The 27,551-nt window shown below is 45.4% G+C and overlaps 2 protein-coding genes and 1 pseudogene across 3 annotated transcripts in view; 1 reads left to right on the forward strand and 2 right to left on the reverse strand.

The window, feature by feature from the left end:
* LOC311531238 (butyrophilin subfamily 1 member A1-like) overlaps window positions 1-19,167 on the reverse strand; it is a 42,977-nt gene extending 23,810 nt beyond the window's left edge. The window contains 1 exon segment of the mRNA XM_084648471.1: window positions 18,946-19,167. The gene's annotated coding sequence lies outside the window, so the exon portion shown is untranslated.
* The window catches only part of LOC311531264 (C-type lectin domain family 2 member D-like), a 188,589-nt pseudogene that overhangs the window by 67,379 nt on the left and 93,659 nt on the right, over window positions 1-27,551 (reverse strand). The gene's annotated exons all lie outside the window — the stretch shown is intronic.
* LOC311531266 (C-type lectin domain family 2 member D-like) overlaps window positions 1-27,551 on the forward strand; it is a gene marked incomplete at both ends in the record, with an annotated part of 432,379 nt that overhangs the window by 31,261 nt on the left and 373,567 nt on the right.

Here is a 27,551-nt window from a genome sequence, read left to right on the forward strand (position 1 = left end):
CAATTCAATGTTTATTGGGGTGAACTTCCAGCAAGCATGATTCCAGTTTCCTTCCTTAGTATCCTCCTTCCCAGCTCTGACACCACAAAGCCTGACACCTGTGTCCCTGTTCCCATTCCTGCCCTTAGCCAAACATGATTCCAACTTCCTTACTCCCATTCCCTGTTCCCATTTCCCCCTTTAGCAAAACATGATTCCAATTTTCTTACCCCCATTCCCTGTTCCCATCTCCCCCTTTAGCAAAACATGATTCCAATTTTCTTACCCCCATTCCCTGTTCCCATCTCCCCCTTTAGCAAAACATGATTCCAATTTTCTTACCCCCATTCCCTGTTCCCATCTCACACCCCCACATGCCCACCCCCACCCACACCCCGTCACTTCCTCATTGACTACAGATTATATAGTAAAACTTGAGTTCTGCTTAGCTATACTTTAACCAATCATTTTCCTGAAATTTAACTAACCAATCCTAACATATTGTAACATGATTATGTAACCAATTATATCCCACCACCTCAATTAGTTTACACCCAGCAAAATTAATTATACAGCAGACAGGAACAATCACAGAACCAGACAGAGATTATACAGACAAACAACAGCAAAGTGGGAACTATAATGACAAAACAATACAGAAGTGAGGATTTCACATCCCAGCTATTGATAAGTGAGTTCTTGCCAGACAGGAGGCTATCAAACTAAGTTTCCTTTTACATTTTCTAGGCACTTCCCTTTCTCTGGAGGTGATAGGAATACAATCCTGTCCTGATAGTGCCTGACAGCCCAATAGCACCTTATTTCAATGTGACTAGTTTGGAATGCGAGGATGTGACCATTCGCTTCCCAGCTTATGGCTGCCTCTGCTGCTTAGCCAAAGGCCTTAGCCTAAGAACAGGGCCTCAGACTGTCACAGTAAGAGAAGGCCCTTACACCAGCAGACAGTGATTTTGATTCTTTCTTTTATACCTCTATCACTAGCCAAGTGATAAGAATACACCTAAATTCTTAGAGTACAGGCCTTTGCAGACAGGCCTGAATATCTATATCCTAACACCCGCCCCCAGCAGACAGGAGGCTCCCAGGAGCAGCTTGGCCGGGGCGGTTGCAAGCAGGGAGGTGGGTGGGGACAGATGGCCGGCCGCAGATGGCCGAAGAGCAGCGGGGGAAGGAGGGACAGGACACTCCTGCTCCGGAGGCACCAGCCAGCACATCATAGAATCATAGAATATCAGGGTTGGAAGGGACCTCAGGAGGTCATCTAGTCCAACCCCCTGCCCAGAGCAGGACCAATCCCCAACTAAATCATCCCAGCAGGGCTTTGTCAAGCCTGACCTTAAAAACTTCTAAGGAAGGAGATTCCACCACTGGTAATGCATTCCAGTGTTTCACCACCCTCCTAGTGAAAAAGTTTTTCCTAATATCCAACCTAAACCTCCCCCACTGCAACTTGAGACCATTACTCCTTGTTCTGTCATCTGCTACCACTGAGAACAGTCTAGATCCATCCTCTTTGGAACCCCCTTTCAGGTAGTTGAAAGCAGCTATCAAATCCCTCCTCATTCTTCTCTTCCGTAGGCTAAACAATCCCAGTTCACAGAATCACAGAGTTGGAAGGGACCTCAGGAGGTCATCTAGTCCAACCCCCTGCTCAAAGCAGGACCAGTCCCCAGTGTTTGCCCCAGATCCCTAAATGGCCCCCTCAAGGATTGAACTCACAACCCTGGGTTTAGCAGGCCAATGCTCAAACCACTGAGTTATCCCTCCCCCCTCAGCCTCTCCTCATAAGTCATGTGTTCCAGTCCCCTAATCATTTTTGTTGCCCTCTGCTGGACTCTCTCCAATTTTTCCACATCCTTCTTGTAGCGTGGGGCCCAAAACTGGACACAGTACTCCAGATGAGGCCTCACCAATGTCAAATAGAGGGGAACGATCCCGTCCCTCGATCTGCTGGCAAATGCCCCTACTTATACATCCCAAAATGCCATTGGCCTTCTTGGCAACAACGGCACACTGTTGACTCATATCCAGCTTCTCGTCCACTGTAACCCCTAGGTCCTTTTCTGCAGAACTGCTGCCTAGCCATTCGGTCCCCTAGTCTGTAGCGGTGCCTGGGATTCTTCCGTCTTAAGTGCAGGACTCTGCACTTGTCCTTGTTGTCCTTGTTGAACCTCACCAGACTTTGGGCTACTGCAGTGGCTGCAGTTCTTCTGCACGGCTTGGCACTACTAGAAACCTGTTCCACAATGCTTGGGACTGGGAAGCAAATTCCCTGCTGCAGAACTGCTTCCCCACATCGGAGCCTGAGTTTTGTGGAAGACTTAGTGCTGGTTCCCATGTGATGCTGGACATCACCCACAGTAGGAACAAGTACTCCGGAGATCCCAGGTCTGTGGCCATGTGCCTCAGGCCACTGAAACAGGCTGCCCACCATAACAGCATACCCAGGGAAGACTCACAACTGAAACACAAATCAAAGGAGAAAACAAACACCTACCCTGTCTCAAGTGTCTGTAAGAAACATCTCAGCAGTTCCAGGATCTTTGTAAAAAGAAAAGGAGGACTTGTGGCCCCTTAGAGACTAACAAATTTATTTGAGCATAAGCTTTCGTGAGCTACAGGTCACTTCATCCTTGTAGGTTCCCATCTCCCCCTGCCTTGAAGATACAATTAACGAAGAAGATTCTAAACTATGAATTCAAGTATCAGGGGGTAGCCGTGTTAGTCTGTATCCACAAAAACAACAAGCAGTTCAGATGCAGACGTGGTTTTTTTACCCACAAAAGCTTATGCCCAGATAAATCTGTTAGTCTTTAAGGTGCCGCCAGGGCTGGGTCAGATCAACCCCCAGGAACTTCCCCTGCCTGCAGGAAGCTCTGCACTGTGAAGGGGTCTCGGTGGGGGGGTTCCAGGTGAGAGGGGATGAAGGTCAGTGGCGGGGGCTGCGTGTGGGGGTTCTAGATAGATGGGGGTTGGGCAGACAGGGGGAGCAGCTCCCCATACATTGACCCCTTCTCCCACCTGCACCCCACACTGAGCCCCTCTGCGTTGGGAGCCCTATACACCCAGAACCCCTCATCAAGCAACCTGAACCCAAACCCCCACCCCCAAGCCTCACCCCGTGCATCAGGAGCCCCTCGCACCCAGAATCCCCCCACCAAGCCCCCCGAACCCTGCCCATTGAGCCTCATACCATGCATAGGTATCTCTAACCCACTGAACCCCAAACAGCGGCAGCCTGACCCACCAAGTCCCATTCCCCCAACCCCTCCCCCCCGCACACACACACTGAGCCCTAACCACCTTCACCTGGACTCCCCTGTAGAGTCCCAGTCCCCCTGCACCCAGAACCCCGCACCAAGCCCCTGTATATCCAGATTCTCACACATACCTGCCCCCCACCCCCACTCAGCTGCCCGCACCCAGATTGCACCACACAGAACCCTGGTACTCTTGAGGAATTCTGTACCGAAAAAGTAAATATTTTAAAATTCTGAGAAGTTAGGCATATTTTATTTTTCAAAATGACACAGTAACACAATAACAATATAATCACACCATTTTCAATTATTTTGGTAATTTATTTCAATGTATTTGGTGATTATACTGTGTTATCTTGAAAAATAAAATTTATAGAATTTTGCAGAATTTTAAGATATTGTTTGCACAATTTTTATTTTTTTGGTACAGAATTTTTAAATTTTGGTGCAGAATTCCCTCAGGAGTACTATTTGAAATCGTCAGCCTCCATTCAAATCTGGTTTGAGCTTAGCCAAAAGAGGAGTTTCACTGATTTTCTGACTAATTGCCCCAGGCTAGCTCAGAGGACCAATCAAGGGTAGGGAAAGGCTGGGTGGAACAACAGGTTTTGAGGCTAAGTTTTGGGGTGACTTTACTTCTGCAGCGTTTTGCATTCCAGAGTCTCCTTGTGCTGTAGCGTGAACCCTCACTTCCACGCTGGGGAGTTTTGGCAGACCTAACTCAGGATTTCTGAGGTTTGTCCACTGGGGAGAGTGACTTACTGCAGGGCAACTATCAAGGAGCAGGGTTACCAACCACTCCCTTCTGCTGGCTGCTTGGCAGTTCCTGAGCCTGCTTCAGCATCTGGACCTGCTCTGTGATATCTGCTGCAGCCACTGCCTTCAGTCACCCTCAGACTCTGCTACAAAGGGGGTGGGGGGAAGGGTAGACAGAGGGAGCCCAAATGGGAGGGGAGAGATGACAGAATGTGTTCAGGGGCCAAACTGTTTCCAGAAATGGGTCAGACAGGTGGAAGCAAGGGAAGGAGAGAGTCAAAGGGGCAAAGTCAGGGGTAGGAGCCTGGGTTAAGAATTGCAGGGATGCAATGCCAGACAGGGGCAGGGGGGATAAAAGTTGTCACAAATGGAACATGTTTCCAGAACTGACCATCATAGAATATAAGGGTTGGAAGGGACCTCAGTGTGAGGATATAGATATTCAGGCTTGTCTGTAAAGGCCTATACTCTAAGAATTTAAGTGTATTCTTATCACTTGGCTAGTTATAGAGGAATAAAAGAAAGAATCAAAATCACTGTCTGCTGGTGTAAGGTCCTTCTCTTACTGTGACAGTCTGAGGCCCTGTTCTTAGGCTAAGGCCTTTGGCTAAGCAGAAGAGGCAGCCATAAGCTGGGAAGCGAACGGTCACATCCTCACATTCCAAACTAGTCACATTGAAAGAAGGTGCTATTGCACTGTTAGGAATAAAATCCTGTCCTGATAATGCCTATCGCCTCCAGAGAAAGGGCAGTGCCTAGAAGATGTAAAAGGAAACTTAGTTTGATAGCATCCTGTCTGGCAAGAACTCACTTATCAATAGCTGGGATGTGAAATCCTCATTTCTGTATTTGTTCTATCACTGTAGTCCCCATTTCCCCATTGTTTGTATAATCTCTGTCTGGTTCTGTGATTGTTTCTGTCTGCGACATAATTAATTTTGATGGGTGTAAACTAATTAAGGTGGTGGGATATAATTCATTACATAATCATGTTACAATATGTTAGGATTGGTTAGTTAAATTTCAGGAAAATGATTGGTTAAGGTATAGCTAAGCGGAACTCAAGTTTTACTATATAGTCTGCAGTCAATCAGGAAGTGGGTGTGTGGGGTAGAAATGGGAACAGGGAATGGGGGTGGGGAAACTGGAATCATGTTTTGCTAAAGGGGGAAATGGGAACAGGGAATGGGGGTGGGGAAATTGGAATCATGTTTGGCTAAGGGCAGGAATGGGAACAGGGACACAGGTGTCAGGCTCTGTGGTGTCAGAGCTGGGAAGGGGGACACTAAGGAAGGAAACTGGAATCATGCTTGCTGGAAGTTCATCCCAATAAACATCGAATTGTTTGCACCTTTGGACTTCGGGTATTGTTGCTCTCTGTTCATGCGAGAAGGACCAGGGAAGTAAGTGGGTGAAGGAATAAGCCCCCTAACACTCAGGAGGTCATCTAGTCCAACCCCCTGCTCAAAGCAGGACCAATCCCCAAATAAATCATTCTAGTCAGGGCTTTGTTAAGCCAGGCCTTAAAAACCTCTAAGGATGGAGATTCCACTACCTCCCTAGGTAACCCATTCCAGTGCTTCACAACCCTCCTAGTGAAATAGTTTTTCCTAATATCCAACCTAGACCTCCCCCGCTGCAACTTGAGACCATTACTCCTTGTTCTGTCATCTGCCACCACTGAGAACAGTCTAGCTCCATCCTCTTTGGAACCCCCCTTCAGGTAGTTGAAGGCAGCAGGCTGCTATCAAATCCTCCCCCTCACTCTTCTTTTCTGCAGACTAAATAATTCCAGTTCTCTCAGCCTCTCCTCATAAATCATGTGCTCCAGCCCCCTAATCATTTTTGTTACCCTCCGCTGGACTCTCTCCAATTTTTCCACATCCTTCTTGTAGTGTGGGGCCCAAAACTGGACACAGTACTCCAGATGAAGCCTCACCAATGCCAAATAGAGGGGGAATGATCATGTTCCTCAATCTGCTGGCAATGTTCCCACTTATACAGCCCAAAATGCTGTTAGCCTTCTGGGCAACAAGGTCACACTGTTGACTCATATCCAGCTTCTCGTCCACCTAGGTCTTTTTCTGCAGAACTGCTGCTGAGCCCTGGTCTACACTACGAGTTTAGGTCGAATTTAGTAGCGTTAGATCAATTTAATCCTGCACCCTTCCACATGACAAAGCCATTTTTGTCAACTTAAAGGGCTTTTAAAATTGATTTCTGTACTCCTCCCTGATGAGGGGATTAGCGCTGATATAGACATTGCCAAGTCGAATTTGGGGTAGTGTGGATGCAATTTGACGGTATTGGCCTCCGGGAGCTATCCCACAGTGCTCCATTGTGACCGCTCTGGACAGCACTCTCAACTCGGATGCTCTGGCCAGGTACACAGGAAAAGCCCCGCAAACTTTTGAATTTCATTTCCTGTTTGGCCAGCGTGGCGAGCTCATCAGCAGAGGTGACCATGCAGTCCCAGAATCACAAAGGAGCTCCAGCATGGACCAAATGGGAGGTACTGGATCCGATCCCTATATGGGGAGACAAATCCGTGCTATCAGAACTCCGTTCCAAAAGACAAAATGTCAAAATATTTGAAAAAATCTCCAAGGGCATGATGGACAGAGGCTACAACAGGGACACACAGCAGTACTGTGTGAAAATTAAGGCGCTCAGGCAAGCCTACCAAAGAGCTAAACGGCTACTCCGGGTCAGAGCCCCAGACATGCCGCTTCTATGATGAGCTGCATGCAATTCTAGGGGGTACCCCTACCACTACCCCACCCCTGTCTGGGGACTCCAGCAAGAGGGGAGTCTCAAGCAAAAGGGATGAGGATTTTGGGGACTAGGAAGATGAGGAGGAGGAGGAGGATAGCGCACAGCAGGCAAGCGGAGAATCCCTTCTCCCGACAGCCAGGAATTGTTTATCACCCTGGAGCCAACCCTCCCAAGGTGGGCTCCCAGACCATGAAGCCGGAGAAGGCACCTCTGGTGAGTGTACCTTTGTAAATATAATACATGGTTTAAAAGCAAGCATGTCTAATGATTAATTTGCCATGAAGACTTAGGGTGCATTTGCGGCCAGTACAGCTACGGGAAAAGTCTGTTAACGTGTCTGGGGATGGAGCGGAAATCCTCCAGGGACATTATTAAGGGGACATTCAGAGGTGGCTGTTCCTGCTGGGCTGTTTGCCTGTGCTGAAAAGAAATCATCCCCGCTTTTAGTTACGTGGTGGGGGGACCCGTTCACGCTGAGCTGTTCGCATTTGGCTGGCAGGGATCTTCCCTGATACTAGTCACATGGTGGGAGGAGGGGTGAAGCAATCATCCCAGAGAATTGGAGGGCGGGGGTTTAGTTGGGTTTGTTCTGCATGTCAACCCGAAAACTGCAGTCCCTCCTTTTAAATGGCCAGCCCAACGGGTGCTTGGTATGGGAAAGGAGGGAGCTGCTGTGTGAAACCATTCCCACATGTTATGAAGGTTGAAGAAGCTGAAAGACTGTGGCTTACCATGGCCGCCTGCAAGCCGAATTCTGTTGCCCGGCCCAGCGTGTGTGATCTCTCACACCAAACCGGCACACCCTCAATATAAGAGGCAAAATGCAACCTTGTACCGAAAGCACATGTGCTATGTAATGTTAACAGCTTGGTTCACCGTGAAAGAGTCTACCCATTGTTCTCTAAAATGTGTCTTTTTAAATACTAATCTCCCTTTTTTTCCTCCCACAGCTGCAAATGTTTCAATGCTCCCCCTATCATCTCCATCTCAGAGTCTAGCGCAGATAAGAAGGTGAAAAAACGCACTCGCGATGAAATGTTCTCTGAGCTCATGCAGTCCTCCCGCACTGAAAGAGCTCAGCAGAATGCATGGAGGCAAACAATGGCAGAGTCCAGGAAAGCAGAAAATGAACGCAAGGACAGGAGGGATGAGCAAAATGAGAGGTGGCGGCAGCGTGATGAGAGAAGGCAGGATGCAATGCAGAGGCTACTGGGGGATCAAACTGATATGCTCCGGTGTCTGATGGAGCTGCAGGAAAGGCAGCAGGAGCACAGATGGCCGCTGCAGCCCCTGTGTAACTGCCCACCCTTCTCCCCAAGTTCCATCGCCTCCTCACCCAGATGCCCAAGAACGCGGGGGATGGCTCCGGGCACCCAACCACTCCACCCCAGAGGACTGCCCAAGCAACAGAAGGCTGGCATTCAATAAGTTTTGAAGTGCAGTGTGGCCTTGTCCTTCCCTTCTGCCCCACCCCTCCTGGGCTACCTTGGAAGTTATCCCCCTATTTGTGTGATGAATTAATAAAGAATGCATAATCTTGAAACAACGACTTTATTGCCTCTGCAAGCGGTCCAATCCTCTAATTTGCCTAGGTCCCTCTGTATCCTATCCCTACCCTCCAGCATATCTACCACTCCTCCCAGTTTAGTGTTGTCTGCAAACTTGCTGAGGGTGCACTCCACACCATCCTCCAGATCATTAATGAAGATATTGAACAAAACCAGCCCCAGGACCGACTCTTGGGGCACTCCATCTCAGCACTCCCACCCTTCCCCCAGAGTTCCCAAAGGCAGGGTTGAGCCCCATGTCTAGACAAGGCTGCCCTTCTCTGTCTGTAATGATGCAGTCAGCTTCTAAGGGAGGTCTCATTCAGTGACAGATTTTACACCCACACCATCCTATAGTGCAAGTTTATTCTTTATGATCCTATGGCTTCAATGCTGACTGAGTTCCTGGTTTGTCCATCCCCTGAGCCCAGGGCGTGTTCCCAGGGAAGGTCAAGTGATGAATTCATATGGGGAGCAATGAATGCTCACTTCTGCAGGAAAAGAACTATAATCAAATAAAAAGAATGAGGAGTCCTTGTGGCACCTTAGAGACTAACAAATTTATTTGAGCATAAGCTTCCATGGGCTAAAACCCACTTCATCGCAACACCCATTGTTTCATGTTCTCTGTGTATAGATATATCTTCCTACTGTATTTTCCACTGCATGCATCCCATGAAGTGGGTTTTAGCCCACGGAAGCTTATGCCCAAATAAATTTGTTAGTCGCTAAGGTGCCACAAGGACTCCTCGTTCTTTTTGCTGATACAGACTAACACAGCTGCCACTCTGAGACCTATAGTCACTGGAACAGAGTTCTGCACCCTGCATCTTCTATCTGCCAGTGCCCTGACCACCAGGGTACAGAGTCATTGTTGCTTTCTTCACTTTCTTGCTCTGGCTCAGTGACTTTTCATTATTTATTCACAGTGGAACAGCTTCACCAGGAGAGACTAAGGGAACCTCTCATCAGAACATTCTATAGCTCAGTGCTTGGGGCTTTCATCTAAGGCAGATGTGAACAAACTATGACCCGCGGGCCACATCCGGCCTGCCCGTCCTCAAGGGACCGTCCTGCCCGGCCCTTGAGCTCCCGGCCAGGGAGGCTAGCCCCCGACCCTTCCCCTGCTGCCCCCCCTCCCCCGCAGGCTCTCCGGCCATGGTGGCGGCACAGCTGCCAGTCCTGCCGCTCTGAGCAGCATGGTAAGGGGGCAGGGAGCGTGGGGGAGCGGGGGGGGTTGGATAGGGGCAGGGGTCCCAGGGGGCGGTCAGGGGACAAGGAACGGGGGGGGTTGGATGGGTCGGGGATTCTGAGTGGAATTCTGAGGGGGGCAGTCAGGGGGCGGGAAGTGGAAGGGGGCGGATAGGGGGCAGGGCCCAGGCTGTTTGGGGAGGCCCTCCGTACAGTTTCACAACCCTGATGTGGCCCTTGGGCCAAAAAGTTTGCCCACCCCTGACCTAAGGAGTCACTTGCACTCAGTAGGAGACCCTTTCTCCCCACCAAGCAGAGTGTAATTGAACCTAAATCTCCCACTCCCACTAGTCTAAAAGTTATAAAGGATCTGCCTCTGGATTTTGCATGAGTCCCATTCCAGTATGCTCAGAACACATATAACGGATCAGGCCCCACAGGTGTCCCACTGCCTGTCTTCTGGTTTAAGGATCCCACTGGTGCTTAGACATGAGTTAGGTGACTGGATGCCTAGAGTGAGGCAGCAGTGCTCATGCCCAGAAGCAGAAACTTAGATGCCATGTTGGCATTGAGTGAGTTTCATGTGCCTAGAGGGGTAGGTGGCAGCTAAGCAGGGGTTGTCTGGATTTCACTGGCACCTAATTCTGGGAGTTAGGCACCTAAATCTGGGCTTTAGGCACCTAAGTCCCTTAGTGATCTGGGTTTTCACCTCTCTGTGCCTCAGTTTCTCTATCTGTAAAATGGGGATAGTGAAATTTATGTCCATTGTAAAATACTTGAGGTCCAATGATGAAAAGACAGAAGCTGACAGGCATGAGATTGTTTTTCAACATGAGTGACTGGATCAGTTTCAGAGGAAGAAGAAGGATTGAAAGTGCTTTGGAGAATAGGATTAAAATTCAAAATGATTTGGACAAACTGGAGAAAGGTCTGAAGTAAATCAGATGAAATTCAATAAGGACAAATGCAAAATACTACACTTAGGAAGGAACAATCATTGCACGCATACAAAATGGGAAATGACTGCCTAGGAAGGAGTATTGCGGAAAGGGATTGGGGGTCATAGTGGATTGCAAGCTAAATATGAGTCAACACTGTAACGCTGTTGCAAAAAAAACAAACATCATTCTGGGATGTATTAGCAGGAATGTTGTAAGCAAGACATGCAAAAAAAAAAGGAGGACTTGTGGCACCTTAGAAACTAAAAAATTTATTTGAGCATAAGCTTTCGTGAGCTATAGCTTACTTCATTGGATGCATTCAGTGGAAAATATAGTGGGGAGATATATACAGAGAACATGAAACAATGGGTGTTACCATACGCTCTGTAACGAGAGTGATCAGGTAAGGTGAGCTATTACCAACAGGAGAGTGGGGGGGGAGACTTTTGTAGTGATAATCAAGGTGAGCCATTTTCAGCAGTTTACAAGAACATCTGAGGAACGGGGGGTAGGGGGGAACATGGGGAAATAGTTTTACTTTGTGTAATGACCCATCCACTCCCAGTCTTTATTCAAGCCTAAGTTAATTGTATCCAGTTTGCAAATTAATTCCAATTCAGCAGTCTCTTCTTGGAGTCTGTTTTTGAAGTTTTTTTGTTGAAGAATTGCCACTTTTAGGTTTGTAATCGAGTGACCAAAGAGATTGAAGTGTTCTCCGACTGGTTTTTGAATGTTGTAATTCTTGACGTCTGATTTGTGTCCATTTATTCTTTTACATAGAGACTGTCCAGTTTGGCCAATGTACATGGCAGAGGGGAATTGCTATCACATTGGTAGATGTGCAGACATGAGAAGTAATTCTTCCGCTCTACTCTGTGCTGATTAGGCCTCAGCTGGAGTATTGTGTCCAGTTTTGAGCGCCACATTTCCGGAAAGATGTGGACAAATTGGAGAAAGTCCGGAGAAGAGCAACAAAAATGATTAAAGGGCTAGAAAATGTGACCTATGAGGGAGGATTGAAAAAAATTGGGTTTGTTTAGTCTGGAGAAGAGAAGACTGAGGGGGGGCATGATAACAGCCTTCAAGATATAAGGTTGTTACGAGGAGGAGGGAGAAAAATTGTTCTCCTTAACCTCTGAGGATAAGACAAGAAGCAATGGGCTTAAATTGCAGCAAGGGCGGTTTAGGTTGGACATTAGGAAAAACTTCCTAACTGTCAGAGTGGTTGTCAAGGTTCCTCCCCCACTCTGAACTCTAGGGTACAGATGTGGAGACTTGCATGAAAGACCCCCTAAGCTTATTCTTACCAGCTTAGGTTAAAATCTTCCCCAAGGTACAAGGTTTGCCTTGTCCTTGAACAGTATGCTGCCACCACCAAGCGTTTTAAACAAAGAACAGGGAAAGAGACCTCTTGGAGTCATCTTCCCCCAGAATATCCCCCCCCCCCCAAGCTCTACACCCTGTTTCCTGGGAAAGGCTTGATAAGAATCCTCACCAACTGGTACAGGTGAACACAGACCCAAACCCTTGGATCTTAAGAACAATGAAAAATCAATCAGGTTCTTAAAAGAAGAATTCTGATTAAAGAAAAGGTAAAAGAATCACCTGTGTAAAATCAGGATGGTAAATACCTTACAGGGCAATCAGATTCAAAACATAGAGAATCCCTCTAGGCAAAACCTTAAGTTACAAAAAGATACAAAAAGAGGAATACACATTCCCGCCATCACAGCTTATTTTACAGGCCATTAAACAAAAGAAAATCTAACGCATTTTCTAGCTAGATTACTTACTAACTTTACAGGAGTTGTAAGGCTTGCATTCCTGGTCTGTTCCCAGCAAAAGCATCACACAGACAGACCAATCCCTTTGTCCCCCCCTCCAGATTTGAAAGTATCTTGTCCTCTCATTGGTCATTTTGGGTCAGGTGCCAGCGAGGGTACCTTAGCTTCTCAACCCTTTACAGGTGAAAGGGTTTTGCCTCTGGCCAGGAGGGATTTTATAGCACTGTATACAGACAGGTGGTTACCCTTCCCTTTATATTTATGACAGTGGTTAAGCACTGGAATAAATTGCCTAGGGAGGTGGTGGAATCTCCATCATTGGGGATTTTTAAGAACAGGTTGGACAAACATCTGTCAGGGATGGTCTAGATAATATTTAGTCTTGCCTTGAGTGCAGGGGACTGGACTAGATGACCTCTCAAGGTCCCTTCCCGTTCTAGGATTTCTATGATTCTATGATTCTAATTTCTGCTAGCCGGACTGGGGAAACTGGAAAGGGAGACTGTGAAGAAATGAGGTGAAAATGCCACCAAATTTTCCAAAGAAATTTCCCATCTTAACAAGCTGATCAGTGAGATGGAAGGGAAGTGCCAGCAGCCAACAGCCAGCAAGTGAATTCCTGCAGGGGAAGAAGCTTATCTAAGAAATGCAAACAGACCTGGAGAAAGGAGGGGCTGTGGGCAGCTGGGTTAAAAAGCTGAGCACAGAAAGCGTGCATTCAGAGGCAGCCTGAACCTCTTCGAGCAGGCCTGAAAAATGACACATTTTCACCCCTATGACATATACTCAATTCCTGTCCACCATTATCTCCTGACTCTGCACAGGACTGGCCTAGTGAGCAGGGCTAGGGTCAGTGAGATGATCTTAGAAAGACTTTACTGACTTAGTGTGTGCGTGTGCGTGTGCATCTGTGCATGCATCCTCTTTTACGCGGCTCCTGCTGCAGAGAAAATGATAGTCCAGTAGTTCAGGTGTTGGTTAACCTGAGAGACCCAGGCTTAATTCCTGCTCTGTGTGAACTCAGACAAGTCATTTCTTCTGCCTGTGCCTGACTTTTCCTCTTCTAAAGTAGGAATAAAAACCCTTCCCCACCTTCCAGAGGTGTTGTGAGACTGAACGTATCAAAGCTTGGGAGGTGCTCAGATAGTGCAGGGATGAGAGCCGGAGAAGCACCTGCAGTAGCTAGAAGTGGAGGCATTTCCTTCCCACATCAAAGCACTAACAAATCACATTGGGTTGTCTCCAACTTTCCTGATTTCACCCTGACTCTTTCAATAGCTGGCATTTCTCTTAATGCCCCAGCTCTTGCAATCCTATGGTGAGAGGAGAATCTCAGCTCTCATTCTAACAACAGTCAGTTTCTTGCTCTTGTGGTGAAGTAGAAAAACTTGAGAACACGACTAGAAGAAAATCTCAGTGCTCAGAAAACCAAAAAGTCCAAAATGTATTTTTTTAGAAAATAAATCTCATGTTTCCTTTAGTTAATCTCATGATTTTTGAACACTTGGTGCTTGCAAAATTGCATTGGCATTGATCAGTTTATGTTTTCCGGTCTTTCTTTCTTTCTTTCTTTCTTTCTTTCTTTCTTTCTTTCTTTCTTTCTTTCTTTCTTTCTTTCTTTCTTTCTTTCTTTCTTTCTTTCTTTCCAAATAGTGCAAATATATCAAAATACCAGATTTATCATAACACACAAAGTAAGTAAAGAGGGTTAGACTAAAGGGAGGGGAGGAGAAGCAACTTACCTACGTTAAGGGTCTACATTAATATAGACCTCTAAAAAGTGAGCCCAAATGTCTTTGAATTTTTCAGGCCTTCCCCCTGTACAGAATGCTGGTCATTCATTAGGTGTGAGCTCAGCCATATCACTGAGCTGGGCATAAATGTTTGGTGTGGACTGAGTTGTCCATTTTTGCAGGACTAATTTTCCAGTAACCAAAGCTGCACACTGGAACCACACCCCCTTCTTACCAAATATTCCTGATACATGGAGGTTATGTCCAAGAATAAAACATAAGAGGGAGGGCTCCAACTTAGCATCCAATATCAATTTGGTCCTTTTACCCACCTCATCCCAGAATTTCCCAAAGCATATGAGCTATTGTAGCACCAAGACAGTTAAATTTCTAATAGTGATCAACATTTAGGAAGCCCTCTACCATTAGCCTATGTGGGGACCAGTTTATTTGAAAGGTGGTCTGCAGTTGCTTTCTTTAACAGTAGATACAATTGTATTCCATTGCGTCGGAGATATCTGTGTATCCAAATCTCTATTCCAAGCAGCTCTTGAGTTATCAGTCTTTGACTGAGCTTTTTAGGCCAGAAAACCGTAAAAGGATAAAACCGCTGGCTGAATAAATCCAGGAAGTTTCCTACAAAATAATAAACGTTCTGGAGGTTCTGGAGCTCCCAATACATCCAATCCAAATACATTGGTAAACCAATGTTTTAACTGTTATTTAAATGTTCCAGAACAGGGCAAGGCAAATTGTTACTGTAGGTCTACAAATGGTTTAAACTGATTACTGTCAATTAGCCAAGACACAGTCATAATTCCTCTCTCCATCCAATCCCTCCACATCAAAGTTTTGCCATTGATCTAAAATACAGGATTACACCATAGAACCGCTTCTACATGGAAGGAAGAATGGAAGCAGAACTTTCTAACTACATTTGACCAGGCTTGTTCTGCAGCAACTCTTGTAGGAGCTCATGAGCCAATAAATCTATAATAATTTGAACCTACAATCATAGGCGCAGACTTTCACTGTTCCCGGTGGGTGGTTGACCCCACCCCCGCCCCTGGCCCTGCCTCTGCACAGCCCTCACCCCACCCCCATCCCATCCCTTTCCCAAAATCCCCGTTCCATTCCACCCCCTTCCCAGAAGACCCAGCCCCTGCCCCCCCTCTTCTCTGCCTCCTCCCCTGAGCCCACCGTGTCCCCGCTCCTCCCTGCTCCCTCCTGGAAAGTCCTAAGTGCTGCCAAACAGCACTGGGAGGTAGGCAGAGGAGTGGAGACATGGCTTGTTTGTGGGGGTGAAGGAGTTGAGGTGGGATGGGGGGTGAGGGGAGCTTGGCTGCCAGTGGGTGCAGAGTGCTCACTAATTTTTCCCTGTGGGTGCTCCAGCCCCGGAGCACCGGTGGAGTCGGTGCCTATGCCTACAATGCATGAAAAGGGGAGAGAGAGTACTAATTCTCGTTCAATGTAAATTCACGGTGGGGTTAGTACAGTTATATGTAACAGCCCCAAAGATGACTTAACAAAAAGGAGGTAGAATAATTAAGGCTAAGATGTGTAATAAACTTGTTGGATCATATTAAAGAAGTTCTGTATTAAAATCACAAATGAGTTTGATTCCCCATAGTTCAAATTCCAGGGTATTACTAATTAAGAGGTCTCTTGGTTTTTGGTACTGTTTCTCTCCCTCTATGTGTGAAACTTGCAAGCTGCTAACTGTGTTAGTACATTCTAAGACAGAGTCTGTTCTCAAAGCAATTCACAGAGAGAGAGACTCAAAACAATACTCTAACAACAGAAACAGCACCCAGAGACTCCCCGCCCTTTTGTTGTATTAACAATTGTCATTAAAATAGGGATAGAGGATGTATGTGGATGGATGCTTGGTGTGGATAATAACTGAATGATCAGGGAGGTGCCAGCCTAAGAATCCAGTGTCCATCGGCTGAAGAAGGCGTCAAGTGGAAATAACCAGAGGACCCCCCGGAGGGCAGACTGGAATCCACCCAACAGCCTCAAGAATGGGAGAACCAAAGAACAAGATAACATCTTGGAGCCATCAGGAATGTGCTATCTGCTGATTGATTCAGCAACAGCATGATGAAGCAATTCCCATAGACTGGCATAGGAAGAAATTCCTATAAAAATAGACTCTAAAAAGTGAGAACTTTGGGGTCTGATTCTGCAAACCAACTTCCAGGAGCATCAGATGAGCATCTGACAAGGCCCTGCTCCCTCCTCATGTCCAGGCCACCTGGCCAGTGGCTTGGCATGAGCAACTCTAAGGCTGGTAACTATGATAACAACCTTGCAGAACCTGTGTGTGTGTGTTTGTATGAATGAATGTGTGAATAAATATGAGACTGAATGGAATGTTATAGCTATAACTAACTGCTTACTATGATTCTTTCTGTATTCACAATAAATGTGGTATTTTGCCTTTTTCTCTTTAATAAGATCCTGCTGGTTTTTATTTTATTGGTATAACAAACTAAAATTCATGGAAGCCGTGACCTGTCTGTGACTTTTGCTGCCGCAGCTTCATGGTTTCTCCTGCCACCATGGTGGCTGGGAGCTGCGGGGGTTCCCCCTGCCCCTCCCCGTGTGCAAGGCTGTCATGCATGTGCATCGCTGGAACCTTGCCAGGGCCCTGCTGGCTGCCAGCTCTAGTCCCTTGGCCCCAGGGCCTGAAGCAGAAAAGGTCACAGAGGATTCCTTGACTTCTGTGACCTCCATGACATGAACATAGCATTAAGGACAATTAGTCAAGTAGGGGAAATGAAATCCCCACAGAGATAGGGGGACGGGGGAGCTGTAATTTGTTCAGAGCCAAGCTAGGTTTCTTGGCTGCTCCTGAAAGAAATATTCTAAAAATATTATTGAATTTCTTAAAATAAATGAGGAATGGAAACAGGGAGACAGCTCAGGACTTATGACATTCTGGGAACAACGGTCATTTCCAAAGCAGCCTTAGTGTCAATGAGCATCAGACTTTTAAAACACTGATTCCAGTTTAAGTAAGTTTTTAGCATGTAAAAAGAAAAGGAGGACTTGTGGGACCTTAGAGACTAACAAATTTATTAGAGCATAAGCTTTCGTGAGCTATAGCTCATTTCATCGGATGTAGCTCACGAAAGCTTATGCTCTAATAAATTTGTTAGTCTCTAAGGTGCCACAAGTCCTCCTTTTCTTTTTACGGATACAAACACGGCTGCTACTCCGAAACCTGTTTTTAGCATGTGAATTTCACTTCACTCCTTAGACATATAGCCCCAGCTCCTGCAAGCTCATCATCACAGGCAGATGCTAATGCCCATATGAAGCCCCCGTGACTCTCCACACCAGCACAGGGGGCTGACTGCAGGATCAGAATCCTAATGGTATTGTTTTCACAAAAGCCTCCAGGGCTGTAATGTTACCAGCTTTCCTGCTTTTTCAATTCTCAATCAGTTTCTCAACTTTCAATGAACTAGTCATTGAACTAAACTAGTTGAATAAACTCTAAAGAAGAAAATATTCTCTCTTCACCTGCATAAGAGAACACTGCTCTCTAAAGCCGGTTTAGCATTTCAACAAACTCTGGTTCCAGGTTCCTAGCCTGTGACTTCCACCAGTTCAGTGGTTTGCCTTTCTTTAAAACTTCTCCGGGACATGTGTACTGCTTGAATATTATTTTATGTATATCTAATTTAAATGCTTTTAGTAGATTAGAGATCGAGTTTAGGCCATAACATATGTTGTCATAATTTTCAATTTAATTTTCATTTGATACATTTTGATCCCTCAGGGAGCACTCAGGCCATAGTCTTTTCTCTGGAACCACGAGGGCTAGAAATGTAATTCTACTTTAAATGAAATCTGAAATTTGCACAATCTCAAAACTAGAGATGCCAGGCTTCAGAAAAATCACCAAATATTGTGAGACAAAATAAAATCCCCAAACTCACAAGAATATTATGTGAGCTGACAATACTGTAGCTGGACAAAAAAAGTTCAACAAAAATGATTTTTCACATGATTTTTAGGAAAATATTCAAAATGATTTTTCTGATCATTTCAATGAAATTATGCTAAATGAAAAAAATATTTCACATCTAAAAAGAAACACAGAGGGGGAAATGATAGTTGAAGAAAAAGAAAAACTAAAAAAAAATTTTGTTTTAATAATATTTGATTAAAAATTGAAAAATCCATAAAATATTTCAAATAAAATAGAAATAATTTTAAAATACATTTTCACAATAATAATTCCATTTTCCCCAACTAGCTTTACTTCTATGGATTTCTTTATGAAATCTCACCTCCAATGGATTTTCACACAAAAGGAGCTTATCTGTCACACAATATATAAATTTGCCTCTTTTTTATTATGTTATGAAATCCCCTATTCAGCAACACTCTCAAACACAGGATCAAACTTAGACACATGCTTAATTCCCATGATTTAATCAGGAGAAAAGGATGCAATTTTCTATTTTGATTGATTCTGGAAATAATTTTCCTTTTTTCCCTTGAAAGTATCAGAAGCAAAAGGATTCAGCCCCACAGTCAGCTCTAGAAAACTGAAATGACAACAGGCAGAAAAATAGACTGATAACCACTGGATTTGGCGCAGTAACTTTCTTCCTGTATTCTAAATACTGGAAGTTATTTTTTTACAAATCTTTTCCCTGACATCACTGAGAACAGAATGAGGCCCAGGGTTCTTCAATAAAACAAAATAGCAAAATAAACAAATTATTAATTCAACCTGCTGTACAAATCTCATGGTACACTGCTACGAAAATGAGCAATGCATTTGAATGTTAATCAATTTGAATGTACATGTATTGTAGTGTTAATAAAGAGTGAAACAAATTATCAGAGGATTATTTAATCTTCAAATTGTCCAAGCAACAAGCAGTGTATATTAGGAGTTGGTTACAAAGAGTCATTCTGAAGCAAAATTAACCTACCTGATTGTAAAACTTCTCAGAAGGAGCAATCTTCAGGACGTGGTCAGACGTCACTGGTTTTGTTGAGATAATTGCGTTTTGAGTCAGTAGTCCAGTTTATCAAATTTTACAGCTAATTCTGGTAATAAAATAGCTACAGAGTTTTCTCATTGCTTTTCCTTACACTTGTTTAAATAAATGTGTTTGTGTTCCAGACCAATAAATGTGCTTTCCTTCTCTCGCAGCATTTGCAGAGTTTGAAAGAGAAAGTAAAACGGTAACTGGAAAGTTGCAGTAATTTCACATCCTGTCACAAGGGGCGATTAGATAGATTAAAGAAACAACTCCACAGTCCTGCTGAGCTGGAAGCAAATGCACAGGCAGAGTCAAGCATCCAGGTGGCCCAAGTTACCTGAATCCATTAATGATTTCAAAGAGACTCTTCCTGCTTTTTTGTGAACTACAATAAATGGAATGGAGGGAAAAAACCCACCTTTGTTATCATAGAGTTAAGGTTTCCCAAAGAAGCTCATACCCTTCCAGAACATCAAGTGCATCAAAAGTCGTTTGCAATGTTGTTGTAGCCATGTTGGTCACAGGATATTAGACAGACAAAGTGGATGAGGTAATCTCTCTATTGGACCAAGTTCTATTGGTAATAAAGACAAGTTTTTGAGCCATAAAGACCTGAAGAAGAGCTCTGTGTAGCTTGAAAATGTGTCTCTTTCACCAACAGAAGTTGGTCCAATAAAAGATATTACCTTACCCACCAGGTGTCTCTAAGTTCATCAAAACTCAGACTTCTGAAAACCAGGACATACAGAGTTAATGCAGAGTTGACTCTGCTCCACTGGAGCTGGCAATACTTACGATGAATTTTCTGCATACACTCCAACGGCCTTCACTGTGTTAGGTACACCTGTGTTGAGTGGTGGATGAATTAGGTGGAGCACCTTGGGAGATCTCTGAGTCTGATATGAGGAGAGTGGGGGGGTTAGTTTGAGAAGTGTCTCAGAGCTCTGATTGTGATATGAAATCTGAGTCTGCACACACCCACCCACACTCCATATACGCTATCAAAGGAAAGAGGGGCATCTTTAAAAATCTAGCCATTAGAGCCCAGTTCTGCTTCCTCGTATCTCACATATTCTCATTGGCTTTGTTGGGAGTTCTGGTGGTGCAAAAAGTGGAATTGCTGGACCTCAAATTATCAGCATTACAGTAACTCGTCACCTAACACTGTAATTATGTTCCTGAAAAATGTGAATTTATGCAAAATGATATTAAGCAAATCCAATTTCCCCATAAGAATTAATGTAAATAGGGGGAGTTAGGTTTCAGGGAAATTTTTTTCACCAGACAAAAGACATTATATACATATACAGTATAAATTTTAAACAATTTTAAATGAACAGTTTAATATTGTACACAGCAATAAATGATTGTGAAGCTTGGTTGAGGTGGTGGAATAGGAGGGTGGAATATTTCCCAGGGAATGCCTTGCTGCTAAATGATGAACTAGCACTCAGCTGAGCCCTCAAGGGTTAATAGGCTGTTGTTAATGTAGCCTTACACTCTACAAGGCAGCATGGACTGAGGCAGAAGGGAGGAAACACAATAGATGCAGGGCAGTAGCTGCAAACACTTCCCTGCAAAAACTGAACATGATGATGAGCCCACGCTATCCAGCTGGAGTGCACCACTCCCTCCTCCTGACAGCACATGCACAGCTGCACAGGTGCTGACTTTCCAAAGTGCTGGGGGGTGCATGCATGAGTGAGAGAGACGTGCATTGCCCCTTTAAGTATGCTGAGCCCAGTTCAGGTATGTTGCCCTTTTAAGCAGGTCCCCCAGTTCAGACAGGAAGCAACAGCTTCCAGGAAGCTCCCTCCTTTCTGTCCCTGAGCCCAGTCTCCCTCCTCTGCTTTGTGGAGAGGGGGTATGGAGCGAGGGGGGGCAGGAGCAGGGGGACATCCTGATATCAGCACCCCTCTCCCCCACTTCCCCATCAAGCAGGAAACTCCTGAGAGCAGCTCCAAGGCAGAAGGCAGGGCAGGAGCAGCAGGGCAGTGTGGGGAGGGCCACCTGAAATGCTGCTGGGCAGCTGCTGAGCCACATACCTTACAGAGAATTTAGGGGAGCTGATGGGGGGGGGGTGTGAGCCCCCCTTGGTTCTAATCCCCACAAGGAGGGGCTGCTCTTCTGGAGAATCCTGCAAGCAGTGGACAAAGCAGGCAGCTGCCAAACAACTTATAAGGGAGCATTTTGCAACTTTAAACGAGCTTGTTCCCTAATAGATCAGCAACGAAACAATGTTAACAGAACAACATTAAGTGAAGAGTTACCGTATTGTTTTAGTGATATGACTTGTGCATTCAGTGCTTGATCCTAGACTCACTGAAGTCAATAGCTAACTGATGTTAATGCAGTATCAGGGCTTTAATCTTCTTCTGGTTAAAAAACTTCACTCAAAAAAGTACATAAATAAATAATCAAACACCCTTATCAGGAGACAAATTTGTACACAACTTTTATTTGTTGGAGGAAAAAGCATAACACTTACCAATTTCTGTATCATGTTTCCCTAAAAAAGAAACAAAAATAAATATAAATTATTATTAGAAACATAAGGTTTCGTTTTGTGAAAGATGAACACTGATTATATAATTCATGAGTCTTTGATGGATTTCACTTTCACAACACCAAGAGAAAAAGGTTTTCCTTCCTCCATCTCTTACCTGTTGTTTCTCACTATTGTCAGAACTGAGGTTAAGGCTGAGAGCCCATGTTTATTCAGACCCCTATTTTCTACTGTGTATATTTTTTTCATACTAATTGTTGGGGTGAAATTTATCAAGCTTAGTGTCATCCCAATTTCTTTTTAGCAATAAATGAAATTCCTAAAGTCCATCAGGACTGAGGGGAGAATAACTGCACAGGTTGGGGGGAAGTGGACTGAAAGAGTGAGGAGTGGACAGTGGTTTGATCTCACACACACCCTTTCCCAAGTGCTCCAGTCAGCTTGAGGCAGTACTGGGGAGACGTTCTCTCTGCCTGGTAAAGGGCTTATGCAGATCACTGCCCCCTGAAGCAAAGGGGAACATTTGTAACATTTCTTTCCCTGTGCTGCTGGGGACGGGGGCTTGGCCCAGGGTAGAATTTCATTCTTCACCTTTTTCATTTATTAGAAGACAATTTCATGCTAAATACATTACATTTGCCACTGACTTTTACCTTTTATTTTAAGTAGACAAAGAAGCAAGGCCAATAGAAACAAACAAAACCACCAGGATCACACTCAAAGCCATCATCCAGGGATTCACCCCAGGGAAAAGGAACCTTCTTCAATGCTTACCCAGACAGTAGGCCATAGCGATCGTTCGCCATTTGGTCCGTTCCTGCACAACCGGAAAGGCTTGACAGCCTGAGAGTCCAACATCGGAACAGCCTTGATGAACCCATGGAATAGGGGGTCTACCTCTGGGCCGCCTTCACCCCTTGTTGGTGGAATTTTATCTTGGAAAAAGGAACCTGAGAAATAAAACTCCCAGGACTTGCATTAGTTTGGAAGCAGGGACAAAACTAATTTTTTTCTATTGTATGTGTGCAATAAGAGTGGAAGCATGGCCTCATCTACACTACATAAAAGTCCAGATACTGATTTTAAAAATGACTCTAGGCAACACAGCTTTAGCACTGATTTATCTGTGAATGAACAGGACTAGTTTGATTCATTGGCATTCAGAGGTTCATAGAGCTCAGGGGCAAATTCTCTGCTCATAAGACCACATTGACTTCAGTGGAGTTATGTCTGCAAATATTTTGGCCTGCAGTGTTCAGCGACATTCAGGAATTGCCAAATTAATTAGAATATTTTTGCAACTCACTAGTTCCCCACAATATTTGGATGAATCATTATCACAATTAATCCAAACATTAAGTGAAGCAAATTAATCAGTCTTCACTTGCTGTTCTTGTGTTTTCAATGTTTAGGTCGCCGAGGCAGGGTGGGCATTTCAGACATGCCTACAGCATTCTCCATATGTGGCTTGTGCTCTGGTTTTGTGAAACTTGTGTAAGTCAGCTTAATAGTGACCTATATTCATTAGCATAAGTCCATCAAGAACTGACTTAAACTAAATATATAGGCCACTCTGAAACTGAAATAAGAGTGTTCAGACAAGAGGTATTATCAGTAACTGAATAGATAGTCAGTGCAACTTTTGTGAGTAGACAAAAGCAAAGTGAGCGATGAGCCCAAGTTCCATGGAATGTCAACAGAAAGAGCACCACACAATTTGCATGACATTTCATACAGTGAAAAGATAGCAAACAAACCACAGCATCAGAATTACTACATTCTAGAAATCATTGAGAGGAAGATAGGTGTGCAGGAATAAGCTGTTTCTATGCAGTGCTTAATCTGTAATGAAAGAGCTGCCGGGGCTCAAGCAATTTTTTTACTTTCATAACTGATGCAGCGAGGCCAGAGGACTATGAACCGTCAAGCCTAGAGGTGCCGGGGCTCAGCCCTGCCAAGCCCTGGCACACATTAAGCACTGGTTTTATGGTTCTGTGATTTGGGTGAATATTTATTCTCAAAATTATGGGAGAGGATTTTTGTTTGTTTGCTTTTTGGGTGGGGGAGTAAGAGTTTCAGGACATTCAGAGTTAGATTAAATTTACATGAAACTCAAAACTCTGGTACACTGAATATTCAAAATTCAGGTAATCAGACTGCCTGAACTGTGACCCTGTGAAGATACCACTCTGCCATTTTCTTTGCTTGTATGTAGATTGTAAAATGTGCACCACGGATTCTTCAGTTCTTTGTTTCCTGTATTTTGTTTTGTTTCTGGTGGTGGTAATTTCAGTGTGGGGTTTGACTGGTAATTGACCTGCTACGTAAATTGTTGATTCCTTTTCTTGATTGAGAAAGGTATTACTGATCCAACAGTTTGAATGTTCTCTCATAATAACAGAATTTTCTGTTTCAAACAGGCCGTTATGCCCCAGGGATTTTGCTTCATAGATTGATGGTAAATGTTGCCCACTGAGATCGCTCCCTAGCACCTTGGGCTCTGGGTACCACCCAGATGACTGACAAACCACCCGGATCCCTCCACCCTGGTGATGCTCAATAGAGATGAGAGGGTTGAAGCCCAAACCTGTGTATATATACATACTATACATGTGGATATCCATGGGCATTTCATCAACATCAAACTGGGATGGTCAAGGAAGGTGCATGATGCATGCATCTTTAGGAACACTGGCCTGTACAGAAATCTGCAAGCAGGGACTTTCTTTCCAGAGCAGAAGATTCCAGTGGGGGATGGTGAAATGCCAATAGCAATCCTGGGAGACCCAGTGTACCCTTTATTCCAATGGCTCATGAAACCTTAGATGGGAAATCTGCACAGCAGCAAGGAGTGCTTCAACAATAGGTGGAGCAGGTGCAGAATGACTGTACAATGTGCCTTTGGCAGATTAAAAGCATGCTGGTGCTGCCTTTATGGAATGCTAGACCTAAATGAGGAAACTATTCCCATGGTGATAGCAGCTGGGGGCATGCTCTATAATAGCTGTGAGGCTAAGGGTGAAATGGGGGAGTGGGGGAGGTTTAGATTGGATATTAGGAAAAACTTTTTCACTAAGAGGGTGGTGAAACACTGGAATGCGTTACCTAGGGAGGTGGTAGGATCTCCTTCCTTAGAGGTTTTTAAGGTCAGGCTTGACAAAGCCCTGGCTGGGATGATTTAACTGGGAATTGGTCCTGCTTCGAGCAGGGGGTTGGACTAGATGACCTTCTGGGGTCCCTTCCAACCCTGATATTCTATGATTCTATGATAAATGTTTCCCACAGTGTGGAGCACGGAAGCGGATCACCTGGTGGCTTATTTTAAGCAGCCAGATACCAGGACTACTAGAGGAACATAATGGGAGGCTGTTGGAATCAGGGAGGCTTTGAGACAACATTTTGATAATGAACACCAGTAATGTGTATTTCTACAAAGCACTCTGCCATGCTTTGTTAACTTGCTGCTTTGCATTAAAATTTTGATGATTCCTGACCAGGATTTGCAGTCAGCAAGTGTATAACTATCAGCAGCGACCACCATGTGTCGGCGACAAATAAAGATTGGTATCTTTCAGAGTTTGTTTTTATTAAATAACAATTAACAACACACACAAAAGGATTGGTGGGAAGGGAGAAAAAAGCGTATGGCAGTACGCTCTCATAACTGTGTGTAAATCCAGCTATCGTTTTGGAAACTGTCCAAAGGGATGGATGGAACGGCATACAGAGATGTTCTGGGATGTTGCAAGGAATGCGTGGGAGGAGTTTGGGGAAGGCATGGAAAGCAGTTCTGTAATGGCTGGTGAGGGAGCACTCATGTGTTCTGCCTGGAGCATGATTAGGGACCTCAACATTGCTGTTTGCTCCTCCATCATTTTTATCATCCACTCCTGGCCCTTTACAATGTGTTCCTTGCTCTCCTTTCTGGCCTCCCTGTGAGTTTGAATTATTTTTCCTTTAAAGTCTTTGTCCGCTCCCTGTATCCTCTTTTTTCAGCCTCAGAGGATTGGAGCACCTCTCAGAACATGTCCTCCTTGCTGCACCTTGGTCACTTCCTTATTTGGTGGAGGTGCTCCCCCAGTGTGTAGGAAGATCCCCTGAAGGCCAAATCTATAGAAACACAAGAAACAATTCACAGAAGCATGATTTTTAGTTCACGCACAGCACTGAAACATTATAGTGTAAAAATATACCTCTTTTTACATACAAATCACTTTCTCAGTGACCCTTGGCAAGCACACATCTCAGCAAGCATCTTAAACATGGTGAGTGCCCTCCAGGGGAGGGGGAGAGGTTGGGTGCTCAAGATAGGGCAAAGGGTCTAGGTGTTTTTTTAAAGGGATCACTGCAGGTGTCTAGGGACAATATTGCTAATTCAGCCACCATTTTCCACAGGTGGGGGTCATAGAAGCCAATATCTCACTCCTGAGGGTAAGCAAGGATGCAAGGGTGCATCTCTTACAGGCATGGGATTCCAGACCCACTCGGCTGGGCCTGATGCTCACGGGGAGGGAGCTTGAGAGGGAGGTGAGGACCTTGTATTCCCCATCCTTCAGACACATTGTCCAGTATCCATTCCCAGGTGTGAGTCTGACTGGCCCCTTCCTGCTCACAGATTCTCTACAAACCCCCAGAGTCCAGCCTGTCTTGTCTCCCACCTCCACCTCCCAGTAACACCTCCCATCCATAAATCCCTCAGCACCCAGGACAATGGGGAAAGTATCAAATCTCTTAGGATTATCGGGAAGATCCTGTGGGGTATGTCCATCTCTCACATGTTTAAGATCCTCAGACCAGGATGAGCCAGGGATTTGATGTGTCTGGATCCAGGGTCATGTTCACTGGGGAGAGAGTCACAGAATCAGTGCCAGGGTCAGGGGCTGGTCACTAGGATGAAAGGGAAATTAACCTTCATTCCCATTAATCACTGTGTCATGGGGCCCCCATGCAATGCCAGGAGGAAGGATATGCCCCAGGGGTGGGAGGGGAACCAGAGAGTTGTGGGGAGGAGCAAGTGTGAGGGGGTTGGGATCAAAGGCTGGGAGATGGTTGGGCAAGGGAAAGGGTTTCCACCCACAGGAAGGAGGGACAAGCACCAAAGGGACAGAGAGGATTGAGGGATGGTGCGGGTGTCAGGGGGGCTATAGGGGACAAGGGGAGATGTAGTCACTGCGGGGCAAAGAGCAGGAGAGGGAAGGTGCCTGAGGAAGAGGAGGTGAGGTAACGGGGAGGCACCAGAGGGACAGAGAATGTTGAGGGGAGGGGCCTTCATGGGGAAGAAAGTGGTTGAAGGAAGAGCCAGGTATCAAGACGGCAGAGGGAAGGGGCTTGCATCAGTGAGGCAGAGGGGGTGAGCAGAGAGCCAGATGTTGGGGGTGAGGGAAGATGTAGGTATCAGAGGGTGTGGTGGGGCAAGCGGAAGAACAGGCATCAAAAGGTGGAAAAGGCAGGTATCAGTAGTAAGAGGGGGGAAGAGGGAAGGGACAGGCCACATGGGAATAGAGGCAGAGAAGAGAGGAGTGGGACAGTCACCTGGGGAGAAAATGGGGGCAAGGGAAGCCCTGGGCACCAGAGGATAAAGGAGTGGTGAGGAAAGAGGTGGGCACCCAGGGTTAGAGGGGGGCAAAGGAGAAGGGTGGGCACCAAGTGGGCAGATAGGGAGAAAGAGAGGGGCAGGCCCAGTGGGGCCTGAGGGGGGACAAGGGAAGGGGTGGGAACCACTGAGGCAGAGGGCAGCGAGAGGATGTAGCTGATCTGCAACTGCTAGCAGCCAATATCTCTGATGATGGGACACTAGATGGGGAGGACTTTGAGTTACTACAGAGAATTCTTTCCCAGGTATCTGGCTGGTGGGTCTTGCCCACATACTCAAGGTCTAACTGATCCCCATACTTGGGGTCAGGAAGGAATTTTCCCCTGGGTCAGACTGGCGGAGATCTGAGGGATTTTCACCTTCCTCTGCAACATGGGGCATAGGTCACTTGCAGGTTTAAACTAGTGTAAATGGTGGATTCTCTGTAAACTTGAAATCTTTAAATCATGATTT

This window comes from Lepidochelys olivacea (assembly GCF_965140295.1).
Source record: "Lepidochelys olivacea isolate rLepOli2 genome assembly, chromosome: 14".
NCBI classification, from domain to species: domain Eukaryota; kingdom Metazoa; phylum Chordata; order Testudines; family Cheloniidae; genus Lepidochelys; species Lepidochelys olivacea.